We start from the raw sequence: 12,630 nt of genomic DNA, 5'->3' as shown, positions 1-12,630 counted from the left end.
TGGCCCTAGTTCTTTATGTAGAACAAGTTTACTTCCTCTTCAGCAGACTAAGTCTGGATCTTTCCTTCTCCAGAGTAAACATACCCAGCTCATTCAATTGTTTCCTGCACTTTACATTCTGGTTGCTCTCCCTCCCACTGACCTCATCATATTTCAAACTGACAATAACTGAGATTGTTTGTTGTCATTTTGTAGTTTATAATTACTGTTACTGACTTACACACTGTTGTATTGTTGAACACTACAATTAAAATTGGTGCAAAAATAAGTCGAAGAGTGTGGGGCAAAGACCTCTTTTTATTCTGTCTGTGAGATATCATAATTTTTGTGCCTTATTGTAACCTTAGGAGACAAATGGACACTTTAAATAAGACCTTGAAAAAAACCAAAAACCAAACTTGTTGCCAGCGAGTCGATTCTGACTCACAGTGACCCTACAGGACAGGGCAGAACTGTCCCATAGAGTTTCCAAGGAGCAGCTGGTGGATTTGAACTGCCAACCTTTTGGTTAGCAGCCATAGCCCTTAACTGCTATGCCACCAGGGTTTCCAAGTAAGACCTTGAGGAATACTTAACAGATCTATGCAGCATAAGAACAGTTTCAGAGTATGTGATGAGATCATTTAAAGTTATGTTTTCTAAATTTAGCTGTGCATCTGAATCACTGAGAGCTTCCAAAAATACAGATTCCTGGGATCTATTCCCAATCCTACTGAACAGGTGCCTCTTGCAGTCCCCAAGGGAAAATCATTTGGGAGCCACTGATATAGGGTACACGACTTGAAGATTTGTATTTCCTTTTAGCTCAATCCCACTTAGCCCACACAACTCGCTTACGTAACATTTTTTCTGGCTTCCTATGCCAGCCAATATTCCTCTCTATTTTCTAAAAAAGTCTCTCATGCTAATAATCAGTGTCAAATCGTTTAGTATTGTTAATTTTGTGTGGCTTTTTGTTTCCTCAGTTCATGTATAAAATCCCTAAAAGCAAGAACTGTGTCTTACAGTTCCCTGTCTCTGTCAAGGAATATGGCACAATATTGAATACAGGGTCCTTGATGGATTGGTGAGTGGTTTTGGAGGCAGTGGGAGAATAAGGTAGAAATAAAAAGGAGGAAGATGGGAGGGAGTGTTTAAGATTAGGGCGAGAGACCTAAAGAAGTCTTTCTGTTTTGGAGGAAGATTCTTTTGCATTGCTCTTATGTCCTGCTACTAGATATAAAGTGATAGAGCTGATGCTGGATGCTTGATCTCTCCCCTTTCATCAAACTTGATCTTTGGAGATGCTAGGCAGTAATCCACAAGACCTCATTATATAAACAGGGCTAGTAATTGTTATTAGTTTCTGTGTTTCCAGCCCGTCCGAAACACTAGTGGTAAATGAATTCTATCCCTTTTGGTGCAATAGAAAAGACTATAATGAAGGTAATAACCTAGACTGCATTGTTATTGTTAGGTGCCAACAAGGTGATTTCAACTCATCGCGGCCCCACATGGTAGAGTAGAACTGTCCCATTGTGTTTTCTAGGCTGCAATCTTTATGGAAGCAGGTGACCAGATTTTTCTCCTGCAGAGCTGCTGCAGCTGAGCACTTAACTGTTGTGCCACCAGGGCTCCTACAGTGCAGGCCTTGATAAATGTTCCGAAATAAGGGTGGAGAGGTCTGTCAGGTATTTATATAAACTTTTTATATCAAAACCCCATAATTAAAAAAAAAAACAAACTCAAACTAAACGTAAAATTCAAAGAAATGATGTTAACAAGAGATAAAGAAAAAAAGATATAAAAATTGAAAGAATGGTACAAGATATATTAGGAAAGCATGAAGAAAAAAGGGGGTGGTATGCTTATGCTAAAGTGTAAACTGGACAAAATGTTTAATTGCATATTGATGCAAAACAGAACCAAAGGAAGCCAAGAGAATCATAAAATGGTAATCGCTGAATAACTGCATCATTCTATGTGAAAGCAAAAGTTGTCAGAAACACAAGGAAAACATGAGTAGCATTAAAATTTAATGCATTATTATAAATCTCTGGTAGGCCAAAGAGGCAAAAATAAATAATTAAGGGCATAATCACTGTGATTATTTATGCTCAAATAACTATCTATATATTGATATAATCTTATACCTTAAGAACAGAAAATGCACCTTCTCAAGCATCATGTATCATTTAGAAACATCGATCATAACCTGTAACATAAAATATTTCAGTGCATTTCTAAAGTAAAACTTGTACAAACGTTATTACCTTAACAATAAAATATTACTGGAAACTAGTATAGGAAATTTAAAGGAAAAAAAAGCCAAATTACTTGAATATTTTAGAAACAGTAGCATAAATAATGGCTGAGCTAATCAAACTAGAAAGTAACAAACATGAGGACATTATTTAACAAGAACATATGAGATACAGCCAAAGCTGTTTCCTGTAGTAGATTCATAACCCTAAATACTTTTTAAAGAAAAGAGTTATGAGACTTGAACTAACCATTTCATTCAGGAATTCAGAGACAAAAAAAGACAAAACAAATTAAGGAAAGTTGGAGAAATAAAATAACAAAAATACAAATGAAAGAAATACAAAGGTGAGAAAAAATAATTCTGTTTTATACAATTGATATAAACAATACACCTTCAAATAAACATACAAATTTAATCAAGGAAAAAATAGAAAGAAAATAAATTGTAAAGTATCTATTTAATAATATACGGAGAAGATTGATTTACATACAGAAACAAATTATTTTATGAAATACAATTGAAAATCTTGATGAACTAAACAATTCTCTGCAAAAAAAAGGGAATCATCAAGGTAAGCTTAATGAAAAGAAGACAAAGAAGAAACTGAAACCGTTAACCAGGAAATTACTTCTACTTCAAACAGGTATTCCAGAAATTTATTTGGGACATAGAATTCTCTGAAAGAGGAATTTGGATCTTGGGCAACACTTTTTACAGTATAATTAAAGAAGCAGATTTGCAGTTCATGTAAGAATAAACTAACTTTTCTACTTAAGAGTGAAATTAAAAGTAAAATAATATTTCTGGAAAACAAATTGTCACGTTGAACTTTCTTTTTAAAATACCTAACAAAAATTCATGGGATTCAAGCCAATTTCAAGACTTGACCAAAGAAAAAATAAAAGTAAGTAATAGGTGCGTCAATTATACAGAGTAAATTTAGAAGGATTTTCAATATAAATAGTCTGATTTTACATAGCTTTGAGTCTGCTCCAATAATAAACCAAGTTCTCCCTTCAGCCCTGGTGCACATATAGCTAGCTCATAAGTGGCCGTGCAGAGAATTACCTTAGAGAATTGCTATGCACACCTTCTGTGTTGCTCTCAAACCGCATACGTATAAGTCATTTATAATGTGACGTTGTCGTGAGGTGTCATTGAGTCGGTTCCGACTCATAGCCACCCTATGTACAACAGAATGAAATGTGATGTTAGAAACAGAAAATAGCTTTAAAATAGAAACAAAAAAGTATATGAGGTATGAAGTAAACAATGTCTCTGAGATAGTCATGCACCTACCTGCATTTGGGTGATAAAAGGTGATAAAGAAAATGTAGCATATAGTTAAAATTTTCTGTAAATTGGCCTCGAGATACAAGTGCGTCATAAACACTTATCTCTAATCTTGAAGAAAGATGAAATATTACACCATCTGGTTGACCTTGAAAAAAAGATATGACACCCCAGTCTTGATTAAATATGGCATCTCCTGGCCTCTATTGTGCAAGGTCAAGGTAAAAACAATCACATGTAAACCTTGGACTTCAGCACGTCTACCAAGAGAAGGCAGCAGCAAAAGGCCTCACTGAATTTCTCCGCAAAGACCGAGAGCCTGCTGAGATGCTGCCCGCCACAGCCGACCTCAGACCCTAATGACAAGTTTGAGAAGTGGTCAAGCCTTCCTCCTGAGACCACTCATTAAAAGTCAGAAGTCTACAGATCTGGACTCTAATCATTAAACTAACATTGTCATTGCTAATTCTGATTCTCTGGCTCTAAATGAGTATCTTCAGGTCCTACTTGTGTGTCTTGCCATGACTACCTTGCAATAAACTAAATGAGTTTATCCCTGACAAACCTGAGTATTTCTCTACTTATTTCAAAATAAAAATAAAATCCAACAAGACAAGAACTTAAGAATAATATGACCAGCAGGGCTGATAGCACCCAGAGAGATGTACTCATAAGAGGAAAGGGTAGGTTCCCTCTTGAGACAATCATTCTAGATGCCATACAGGTAAGCGTCAAATGAGGGTAGGGCAGCATATTAATCGATCCCTTTAGTAATGTGTCATGATGTATCTTTTCTAAAATATATGACTTCATACATTTAAAATCTGCACACTTCTCTTTCTCTCTGCTGCTACCACCCATCCAGGTGACATCAGTTATTTGGACAATATAAATCTCCCCAACTGATCTCCTGGCCTCCTGCACCAACTCCTTCTACCGTTAGGCAGAGTAGCCTGGCACAAGACAAATCAGCGCCTATCACCCCCTTGCTTAAATCTTCGTATTTAGCATAAAATTAAAACTTCAAACTGTGGCCTACACAATTTCTCTCTTGTTGTCTCAGGACCTCTCTTCCTGACCACTTGGTAACGCTGGTCTCGTTTCCAGGAATTGGCCAAATTTTTTCATCTCAAAGTTTAGTCTTCTCCCCACACCTGGAAAGCTCGTCTCTCTTCACGTGGCTGCCTCCTTCTCATCCTTCAGGTCCCAGCTCAAACAGCAACTCCTTGGAGAAAGCGTCCTGGACCACCCTTTCTATGTAAATTCTTTCCCAATGATGTGTTGTTCTCCGTCTAGTGTACTATTTATTTCCTTTCTAGCACTTCTCAGTTTGTAAATAACTAATTTGGGGGCGGTGAGGGGTTCCTCCAAATTTTTTTTTTTTTTGTCACTATCAATAGAAAAATTCCATGAAGTCAGGAAATTTGTCTGCTTACATAACATGCTATATTTTACTAGTACCCGGCCCAATGCCTGTCACATTGTAGACACTTCATATTTACTGAATGAAAAAACACTTTCGATAAACTGTGATTATTTTATTCATTTGTTTGTTTACTTTGTGGTGGTGGTTGTTCTTTCCACTAGACTGTAAGTTCCAGGAGAACAGAGTCCCTATCTCTTGTTTAGCCACCAAACATAATGCCTGGCACTTAGGAGTTGCTCAATAACTATTTGTAGAATAAATAAAGATATTTGAAAGTTCTCCAGGAAGTGAAATTTCTTCCTCCTTAGCTTTCTATAACACTCAGAAAGTACTGGACATACTAGAATTTTTCATTACGAGCTCGGCCATCCCAGTAAGTTCTACCAGAGAGCACAGCTCCTGTGAACAACCAAGCAAGTGCCAAAAGGGATGGGACAGAGGAGAGATGTGAATTAAATTTCTCCGAGGGCTGCTTCCGATCGATTTTAGGTCCTGGGCATCTGGGTCAGAGCTGGCTTTCAGGGCACGTGTGGAAATGATGTCATCAGCGTCGTCAGTAATGATTTCACTAAGGACTGGGTGCACCTGAAATATCCCCTCAGATGAGATTTGAGATGTGGGCTAGCTGGGAATTTTAAAAAAAGGCTATCTATACTGTACTCTACTTTTCAACCGGTAAGTGCTAAGGTGCATTGGTAAACAAACCTTAGGTATGTTAAGATTGCTTACTAACGCACCTTAGCGTCCACATCACTTCTTTAGGCAAACTTTATAAGTAACGATTTTTTTTTTTTTTTTTTTTTTTTAAGAATAAGAAATGCTCTGGTAAGACAATCATCATCTCCATAAAATATAAACTTGTCGGAAGTTGAATCTAGTCATTTTGTCTTGCTTTAGCTAGATTAAAGCCTCCAAGTCATCTTTCTTTCCTTCTTCTCCAGGGCTTAATATTCATTGTGGGTAAATGACCTCAGCCATAAGAAAAGGATCGAATCAGTCATATCTCCCAAATACACGTTGGTCAGACAGGATGGCTAGGTAAGTTTGACCACAAATAAATATACCAACATCCACTCACTTCCTGATTCCAAAAGGTCAGTGCTCATGCGGAAGGGTTTGTACTTTGAGTATCAGTTTTATTCTTCTTGATCATGACTGCTGAGAAACAGTAATACACACTAGACTACAATCTTTAGATGGAGGAAACTGAACCAAACCGACTGGAAAGGATACGCTATTTAGTATTAGCAGGGTCAGGTCACGGGAAATTGTAAAGTAGGTGAAGTTCATCTCTGATGCACTTTTCCCAGACAATCCTGGTCTCCCCAGCCCCAGGGATCTGCCCCTGCCATGGGTCAGACCTTGCCTGCTGGCTTCTTGGGGGCTTGCTCCTGCATACTGAAACACACGTGCTCACCGTCTCAAGGTCTTTCATCAGGCTCTTTTTTTGCCCAAAATGAAAAGTAGCTTATTTGATGGAGCAAGCTGTGCTCATTTGCTTACAGAAAACAGCTAGAGGAAGTTCTGCGGCCCTCTCAGTTAACATGTGAATTTAATAGTTACTCTTGGTTCAGCGGTAGAATTCTCGCCTTCCGTACCGGACACTCTGGTTTGAGTCCCGGCAAACGCACATCACGCACAGCCGCCACCCGTCTTTGAGTAGGCTCGTGTGGTGCTACGATGCTGAACAGGTTTCAGTGGAGCTTCTAGGCTGAGATGTACAGGGAAGAATGGCCTGGCAATCTACTTCTGAAAATCAGTCAATGAAAACCCAATGGCCCAATCCTCAACTCATCATCGGGATGGCTCACGACCAGGCAGCATTCTGTTCTATTGTGCATGGAGCTGCCATGAGTCCAGGCTGACACAACACAGTTAACAACAACAGCGCTCATGACAACACTCTTCTTGTGTGTGCGACTCAAGAGTGACTCTGGCGGTGGGGATGTCAGGCCAGTAGTGTGGGTGGTCAGGTGGGTCCCTACCTTTGAATTTTATGGAGCAGTAATATTTAATAAGAAGAGTGGGAAGCTGTCAGAGAGTCCCCTGCTTTTTCTTTTGCTAAATAAGGACACTGAGGAAAAAAGCACACTAAAACTCACCCATTAGAACTATCATTTTATAAAAGAAAGGAACACAATAATCCGAAAAATAGGAAGGCAATAATCTCAGAATAAAAAGCAACCATTAAATTTAATCTATTTAGTTTGGGGGGGGAGAGGGAAGCCCATTTCAATGCCCGTATTTCACAGCAGACTAGTGAAAATTTTGTCAAATACCAGCACCAGTCGATGGCTTTTCAGCATTACTGAGTTGACCACAGTGGTCCCACAAGCCATTCCCTCCATTTCGATCGGTCTTAGCCAACATCGTGTGGGCACGTCTCCATGTGACCTCCTGTCAGGACAGCTGTAAACATGGACGTGACCCACAGACACCTTCTGAGTTGTAAGCCCAAGAGCCTTATTTGTACAAGCCTTTAACTTCATGTCTTTTCTCTCAGTAAATTAACGGAAGAAATGAGAAATAGCCCCCTCAAAAAAGTGATTTGAATTTTGTTGGAACCAAAACCAAATCTGTTGCCTTCGAGTCAAGTCTCGCTCACAGCAATCCTATAGGACAGAGTAGAGCTGCCCCATAGGGTTTCCAAGGAGTGGCTGGTGGATTCAAACTGCCAACCTTTTGGTTAGCTCTTAGCTCTTAACCACTGTAACACCACAGCTCCTTTTTGTTGGAACGGTTATATCTAAAAGCTTAAGATTGAAGGATACATTTGTTCACTTACAAATATAATTGAACACCCAGCAGATGCTGGGATAAAGCAATGAAATCCCCATCTTACAGGCTTACATTCTGGTGGAGGAGACAGATAATGAAAAGACAGGCGGAAAGATAACTCAGCTTAAGGATAAGGCCTGGGTGTCCTCTGGGGGACGGATTTGTGACATTTAAGCAAAGACCAGACTAAAGTGAGGAAATAAGGCTTGTAGTTAGGGTTAGGGATAGGGCTAAGGTTAGATCTAGGGGTAGGGGTAGGTTGAGGGTTAATGTTATGGTTTGGGCTAGATCTAAGGTTAGGGTTGAGGACGGGTTAGTGTTAGGATTAGGGTTAGGGTTTGGGTTAAATCTAGCATTAGGATTAGGCTTAGGGACAGTGGTAGCGCCAGGGATAGGGTTATGGTTATGGCTAGGTTGTGGTTATGAGCACTCAAGGAAGAAAGAGCATTCCAGGTGAAGTGAACAGTAAGGGCAAAGGCCTCAGAGAGCAAAGAGACCAATGTGACTGGAGCAAAGTGGTGAGGGGACAATGGTGGATTTATGGGGCCAGAAATGCAACAGAGGGACATATCTGCAGGGCCTTAAGGGACTTTGAATTTATAAATGTAATGAAAAGCTGTTGGACGTTTTGAGAAAGAAATTTCCACACTCTGACATAAGTTTTAAAAGGATTTCTCTGTTTGCTGGGCTAGGGTGTGGTGAAAGTGAAAGCTATTGTAGTAGGCTATTATCATAGTCCATGTAAGACACGATAGTCATCTGGGCCAGGATGGTCATGATAGAAGTGTTGAAAGCTATTTGGATTTAGGATATATTTGAAAGCAGAGAGAACAGGAATTACCGAAACAACAGTGAGAAGCCAGGATTCAAGATGTTTGATTTGATCAACTGAATGAATCATAAATGTATTAGTGGACATATTAAATTTGAGACATCGCTTCAATATCCAAGTAGAGCTGCTGTCAAGTAGGCAATTGAATACATGAGTCTAGAATTCAGGGAAGAGAGTTCTTACAAACGAAGAAATATTCAGCACGTAGAAAACTTGCGGTCACTGGACTGGATGAGGCCACTAGGGTGTCTAGGGTGCTGGTAGATGGCCCAGCAAGTACAAAGGCTCTCGGGCAAGAATATGCTCAGTGAGCTATAAAAAGATGAAGGAGTCTACCATGGGAGTGAGAAGAGGGTGAGATGTTCCAGGACCAAGCCTGGAAGGGCTCCAGGATTCAGAGGTCAGGAGGAGGAAGATTCAGGAAACGGGACAGAGAAAGAGTGCCCAGTGAGGTAAGGGGAAAACCAGCTAAGGGTGAATCGCGAAAGCAACACAAATAAAGTCTTTCAAGGATGATTACGGGCAGGTTATAGATTCACTCGCCCTCAGTTATCCCTATTGATGAAGAAGCAGTATATGCTGCCATCTTGCTAGTGTTTAGTGGTGCCCGTCACAAAATCAGTATTGGTTTGTTTGCTTCAGAGGTTAAAAGTGGCAGTCTATCATCTGTATCCACCCTGGAGATGTGTTTTGCTTGGACTGCAGTGTTTAAACACATTTTAATTGATTGCAAAAATTTAGATATTGAGAAACTTCACATTAAAATTCAGATTTGTGGTTCTTTTAAAAAAAATCGCCCAGGCCTTTCTGTCCCACTCCTCAGCAAGAGCGAGGTCATTGCAGCTACTCTCTGATTTTCATGATGTCGCCCAAGAATTACAAGAAGAAGAAAGATGCTGGAAAGTCGGCCAAGATAGACAAAGACCCAGGGAACAAATTTGGGAGCAGAGCCACAAAGAAGAAGTGGTCCACAGGCAAAGTTCAGGGCAAGCTCAATAACCTGGTCTTGTCTGACAAAGCCATATATGGTGAACTCTGTAACGAAGTTCCCAACTATGAGTTTATAACCCCATTGCTGTCTCTGAGAGACCGAAGATTCGAGGTTCCCTGGCCAGGGCAGCCCTTCAGGAGCTGTTCTGTAAAGGTCTTAACAAGCTGGTTTCAAAGCACAGAGCTCAAGTAATTCACACCAGGAACACCAAGGGTGGGAGATGCCCCAGCCGCCAGGAAAGATGCATAAACAGGTCCAACCAACTGTATGTTATGAAAAACAAAACTTTATTAAATAAAAATAACCTAGATTCCCACAAGGCAGACAGCAGCTGTCTGTTGCTGAGTCACAGCTGCCACTTTTACAGAGGTTATGCACATTTGTGGAGTCCCTCGGTGGTACGACGGGTAACGCACTCAGCTGTTAACTGAAAGGCTGGACGTTCGAGTCCACCCAGAGGCACCACAGAAGACAGGCCTGGCGGTCTACTGAAAAATCAGCTGTTGAAAACCTGTGGAGCACAGTTCTACTCTGACACACATGTGGTCACTGTGAGTCAGAACTGACTCAATGGCAGCTGGTTCTTTATGTGCTCTTGGTTGGTTTGTTGTAGTCTCCAACAATTAGCGGGTCTCTCCAACACTGGGAGCTGAGTCACTCATTCAGATAACCTGCCTGGTTCCTGCAGATTTTGAGTTTGCACCTCTTGTTTAATTAAAGAGGGAATGAATGAATGGATGAAAGAATGCACAAATATTTAAATGATGAGGAGCTTGGAGACCAGAGAGGTAAAATAATATAAAGTTACAACTCAGCGAAGTCAAGGCTCAAATACAGAATCCCAGGCCAATGCTTTTACTTTAGTTCTTTGTTTCCAACTATGTCATTGTATTAAGCAAACAAAAACTCTAAAATAAAAATAAAAGTTTAACGAAGAATAAGGGTATTGACAAAATGCATGCTATTTCCACTTTTAGAAGAAACAGACTGTTAATTACATTAATGTGACAATGTTTCCTTCTCCTTAAACTGTGATGAGAAGTGGTTTAATAAGAACCAGTACACGAAACTAAAAAAAACTAAGCGTTACCCCCGAAGGTGAAGTGAATAATAAACAAATGTAGTTATTAAAGAACATAATTAAAATTGATGTTTTATTCCATTAGTTTTTTGGGGAGCACAAGTTTTGCCATTTTTTCCATGAATCCTTTTTATCGATTCTTACACATTTTAACCATGGAATGTTGCAATCATAGAATGTCAAATGATCACTATTCCTTCTAAATGTGTTGCCATCGAGTCGATCTCACTCTCGGTAACCCCGTGTGCTACAGCGCAGACCTGTAGGGTCTCTGGAGGGTTTTCTTGGCTGTAATCTTTATGGAAGCTGATCGAAAGGACTTCCTTCCACACTGCCACTGAGTGGGTTCAAACTGCCAACCTTTTGGTTGGTAGCTGAGCACAAACTGCTTGTTCCACCCAGGGACCTTTTCATTCCTTGTACTCAGTACCAAAGACTCTCTGGAGTTTTTTAAGCCTCTTCTCTCTGGCTAACTTCATGGAAGGCTAGTGGCTATTCAGGACTTTGTGTAGAGATAGATTCTGAAGCCCAACTTGGGCTTATCACGTTAGAGTACAGTGACTGATCTCTGTTCTTTCCCATGTTTGCAGAATATCTTGTCTAACTCCTCATTTTAAACTGGACTTGAATGTAGGCATCTTGCCACATATGTGCCATCCGCAGATAAGACATGTAGGCTGATGTCTGACTCCCTGAAGATCCTTGTTCCTTGGCTCACCAAAGGCATTACAACTGATTCCACCTGCTGTTAGACAGGAAGTAACGGTCCTCTCACCCTGAAAACTAAGTACATCTCCTTCCTCAGCATCGAATGTCTCGAATATTAGGAGGAATTTGTTGCTAATCTTGGCTCTAGCCAAATTTGTGAAATAGCCAAAACGTATCTTTAATGATTCTCTGGCCTTCTCGGGCCCATATTAATCTTCCAGGCTTCTCCTCATATCAGGATTTCTTATTTTACAGTCCATAGATGGACTTTTAAAGGTGAACATGAAATGCTGAGATCTTGAAATTGTTTACAGTAGTCTATGAAGTTCAGGCACTTTTCTGGGTAAAGAGTCCATAGTTCTGATTAATTTTTAAAGATGTTATAATTCCCTATACACACATACACATATATACAAAAGACGAAGAGTCCTCTCCATGGTGTCCAGAATCACACTAAGGTTTTCCTGCTGGGGGTAAAGGCTCTGGGGGGCGCGTGATGGCTTGGGGTGGGGACAGAATGAAGAGTTTGGAGTTAGATATTGTAGAACGAGAGGTGACAATGTTATTCAGATGGGAATGTTCAATAGACAGCTGGAGTGGTAGTGCTGGCACGGAGAGGGCACACACCCAGGTTTGGAACTCATTGGCTCGGAGGTGGGAGTTGACGCCATGAATGCAGCTAAGCTGTCAGAGCTCATCACTGAAACTAAACTGGAAGGGCCAGTCCTGAGCCTTGGACAGTATCTACGGTTAGGGAGCAAGGGAAGGGGTAGCATTAGAGGCGAACTAGGAGGGGAAGCTAGAGTGGTAAAAGAAATGGGAGAATATCGGGTGGAGGGTGTAGCAGGAGAAATCCAAAAGAGAGGTTGATCAGGCCTGTGATATTAAACAGAGACGCTAAAGAAAATGTTGAACAGTGATGCAAAGAAGTGCTAGGCTTTGGGGTCACTGATGGTTATCAATCGATCTGTTCTGGAAAGTTGTGGGGATTCCTTTGCTAGTCAATTCATTCTTTGAATGTTTATTATTGAATTTCTACTGTAGGCAGATGCCATGCTAGATGCTGGGGTACAAAGATGCTAAGACACAATCATCATCTTTTAGAGGCTTGTAGGCTCATACTGGGATGTGGACTTACACCAGCAAACTGTTATATAGAAATATGAATAGAGTCTAGGGAGGCCACAGGACAGGACGTGGTTGATTTGCCCAAAGGATAGAAGCCAGATTACAGGGAAACGGACCTCTTATACTTACCTTATAGTGTTGTTGGAAG

At 40.4% G+C, this 12,630-nt stretch overlaps 1 protein-coding gene and 1 pseudogene across 6 annotated transcripts in view; one reads left to right on the top strand and one right to left on the bottom strand.

Moving 5' to 3' along the window:
• The window catches only part of MBNL2 (muscleblind like splicing regulator 2), a 194,308-nt gene that overhangs the window by 108,654 nt on the left and 73,024 nt on the right, over positions 1 to 12,630 (bottom strand). The window lies entirely within an intron of this gene.
• On the top strand, positions 9,437 to 11,250 carry LOC126058372 (40S ribosomal protein S25-like; annotated as a pseudogene).

Source organism: Elephas maximus, chromosome 14, assembly GCF_024166365.1.
Source record: "Elephas maximus indicus isolate mEleMax1 chromosome 14, mEleMax1 primary haplotype, whole genome shotgun sequence".
In the NCBI taxonomy this organism is placed as follows: domain Eukaryota; kingdom Metazoa; phylum Chordata; class Mammalia; order Proboscidea; family Elephantidae; genus Elephas; species Elephas maximus.
The sequence above is the reverse complement of the archived record's forward strand: the minus strand, read 5'-3'. Positions and strand labels throughout refer to the sequence as shown.